Consider the following 3,554-nt stretch of genomic DNA (forward strand, 5'->3'; position numbering starts at 1 on the left):
AGATTGGCTTTTCAAGACCATAATTAAGTTGGCCATGATTGTGGCCACCTTCAAACATGATGTCCAGTAGCATGGCCAAGGCTTAATTGATGACTAGAAATTATGCACACGCTTTGCTTCGGGAGTTACTAGTCAATGAATTAGAACTACGTAATGGAAGAAAGAAATTATTAGTAACTCCTCAATGAATTAGAACTATGTAATGGAAGAAAGAAATTATTACATAATATTACATGGTATCCCTGATCTCATAACATTACTGTTGTTCAGGAGAGTAATTGCTCATGTAGACAACGATAGAGATCAATTCTGCGTGATGCTGCGGGTTGGTTATAAGTTTAACTACAACAAAAACAAACGTTCAAAATATTATGTCCGTAATCAGAGTATCTTTTACAGATTTGAAAATCTGGTATGTTAACCAGATACATACATGAGCGATTTTGATCCAATTAGTTACATCGGTGCTGCAAATAAAATCAAGAGCAACAGAAGATCAGAACTTTAAGAATCAGATTAATCAAACACGAAAATCAAGTCAAAATATTCTTCCAATTTCAAAGTAAAAAAAAGTTAAAAATTTTCCTTATCAAACTTAAAAGTTGAAAGTTCATCACTGTAATTTTTTAAAAAAAAAAAAAGGGAGAGAGAGCAATTTTTTTGCCATGAAATGTTCCAATATTTGCAGAACATCTAGTGAACAATGAAATACCTAATTCCCTAATAAAAACATCCATTATTTCAATCGCTGTCCCAAATTTTTGTTTTGGGGGAGGAGGGGAGCTAGGGGGAGAAATAATCCCACAGAATTGCAATAGAATCATTTGAGCACCATGACCCCCTAAGAGTTAGAAGTGTACATGTTATATATGCAAGTGCATCATCTGTAAATGATATAATCAATTTCCTAACCACATGTAAATGAAAACTTTCCTTCCATTTTTCAGAAACTACATGAAGCAAAAGAGCACGAACAATCAAGCAAGAATTTTGCTAAAACAACTCACTCCTCAAAATCTGAACTTTGAAGAGTAAAGGTATTCCCAATGTTAGAAAAACCAATACAGAAACAACAACATACTTTTTGCTATTTGTAAGCAGCAGACAAAGGGTATTACCTGCTATGGCATTTACAAATGTCTTAATTTGAAAGTTGCTTCTTCCATCATTCTTTGCCACTGGTGCAAAATCTTGGCAAACATCTTGAGGTGTAGAATGTCCCTTTAGCTGCGACAGGCGCCATATATCTACCTTAAAGATAAAAAAAAATTGAAGAACAATAGTGCTAGATCGCCTAGCTAGAAATACACAAATAGTGCTAAATGATTGCTTACACATTTAAACTGATAAATTTAGTTGTTAAAGCAAAGGAAACCAATAGCTCAAAAACCCAGGTGTGATAGTTGGAAATTAGAGAAGCGAATAAAAAATTTGAGATACATATAGACACAGATAGAGAATTACCTGACTTGCTGAAATGCTTTTAGCCAATATGTAATTCATAAGAAGCAACCAGCCATAGCTGCTGTAATCAACCAAGTTAAGCCTTTAAAGCTGAAGACTGAATTTGAAACTATGACCGAATGACTCAAGCTGGAAAAAACATGCAGATGCTAGACAAATTGGAATCGAAGCTTTCAGTAGAATCAGTTGATCTATTTTCTTGTATCTGTCACTGAAGCCTAGTGAAATTTTATCAAAAGATTATATGCCTTTTTTTAAAGGATGTTAAGGCTTTAAGGTAATGCATCAATGAAGCATTTTATATTAACTGTTCCTGATTATTAGGCTAAAACGAATCATAAACTTTTAGAAAATAAACAGATAGAAGAAAGTAGTATATCTAAAAGATGTAGATACAGATCACAAAATGCAGAAACTTGAGAAAAGAAATTCATTAGTTAAAAATTTTGTTTCTTGCTGGAACATGGTACAATTTGTTTCGTTTGAGGAAGATGACTTTGTTAATCATAAAGTTAACCATTTCATGATAACACCAAAAGCTACTATGCTAAATTAATTGAGCACTATAGAGATGTTTGAACGAAAAGACAATGGATTCAGATTCATTCACAACTAAACAATAATTCTGGTAAAAGGAAACAAAGTTTATAGAAATGGATTATAAAACATGTAAAGAAATAATGATCAAAATATGAAAGGTGATAACTCACTTGGACACTGCTGGCCATTGTACTGGTGCCTAAACACTTTTTTTCTGATCATTTCCGGCAAGTTATGTAAGAATCCAAACTAAACCAAAAGTATGGGCCAGAGAAGACCCACCTGGTTTGAACCCCTTATATAAATTCCACATCTTGAATTCCTGAAAAAAGAAAAAAAGAAAAAAAAAAGGATGTTAAACCTTAAATTGCAGGACGTACTCAAACTTTAATCTACAATATGCATAGGCACGCCTTACCTTTGAATTACTCAAAGGTCTTCTTCTTTTTGTTTCAATCATGACAATAGCACGTGAATGGATCCCTGCAAATATAGATGATGAAAATCATGAAATTAATTTATCATTTTCTCCCAATATTCATATCAAATCAATTGCACAACTAAACCAAACAATGACGTAAAAAGGGAAAGACTAAGCCAAAATGAGTGAGGATTAATAAAAGAAATTGGTAAGTGTAAATGAATGAAAAAGCTTGGGTAACTCACCAAGTCTGTGCTGATGTTGATCTTGACGGAGAAGTTTGATGTCGGCTAAAAGCAGATGCTGACGACAATGGAGGCTTCTCGAATTAGGATAGTACCGGAGATCCCTCTTATATATTCGACTATTCAGGGCAAAACTGTAATCCCAAAATGGAATCCACTTCGAACACTGTTTGTCCGATTGTGAAATCTGGAAGAATCGGTATTCTTTGTTTTGTTTGGACTTGATAATATCATTATCGGCTTTTATTCGAGCTAATGTCAAATCTTAATTGAACCAGCCGACATCGTGTCAAACACCAAGAAGAACCTGAAATTCTAGTGGAAAAAGAAGGACAAAAGCATCTTTTTAACCCCTTCCAATGGCAAAAGACGCATATGCCCAGCTGACATAGTATGAAACACGTAGAAAAACGTGTAATTGGGAGACAAATTCAAGGGCAAAATGGTCTTTTCGACCTGATGAACAGTAGTAACAGTAACCAGCCAACCGGCCTTTCGTATATAAGTATAATAATAAGGTGGGCCATGACTCTTTGCATGAACATGATGATGTCCAGTAGCAAAATCATAATTAAATTGATTATGCATCTGCTTCTGGTTATCAAGGGGGTGAACATGGGCTGCATCTTGCCCCCCATGCATCTGATCAGTAGCCACGTATTTGGCTTGATCAGTGGAGAAATCAAGTATTTGTTCAGAGATAATTTTATTGTCAGAAGAACAATCCTGTGGACCATTTTCTCTATGCACAACCTTTGTGTAAGGCTGTGATTCACCAGTGAGGTCATTAGATTGATTGCCACCTATAGGCAATTCAATCTCAGGAACGACCTCTTCGCGCCAAGTCGCGAAATCTGGTGAGGTCTTCTTGTGCTGGGTCGCAA

General features: G+C 35.0%; 1 long non-coding RNA gene across 2 annotated transcripts; it reads right to left on the reverse strand.

Annotated features, from left to right (window-relative positions):
• Positions 1–210: 210 nt before the first annotated feature.
• On the reverse strand, positions 211–2,876 carry LOC121050393. 2 transcript variants are annotated; one of them, XR_005802842.1, is made up of 6 exons: positions 2,671–2,876; positions 2,423–2,487; positions 2,175–2,326; positions 1,465–1,525; positions 1,119–1,247; positions 211–467 (listed from the first exon to the last, which is right to left on the reverse strand). It is a non-coding gene; the product is annotated as an uncharacterized LOC121050393 (long non-coding RNA). The 2 variants fall into 2 exon arrangements; XR_005802841.1 differs by having other exon boundaries at positions 212–467; positions 1,119–1,251.
• Between the last annotated feature and the right edge of the window lie 678 nt (positions 2,877–3,554).

Source organism: Rosa chinensis, chromosome 7, assembly GCF_002994745.2.
Source record: "Rosa chinensis cultivar Old Blush chromosome 7, RchiOBHm-V2, whole genome shotgun sequence".
In the NCBI taxonomy this organism is placed as follows: Eukaryota; Viridiplantae; Streptophyta; class Magnoliopsida; order Rosales; family Rosaceae; genus Rosa; species Rosa chinensis.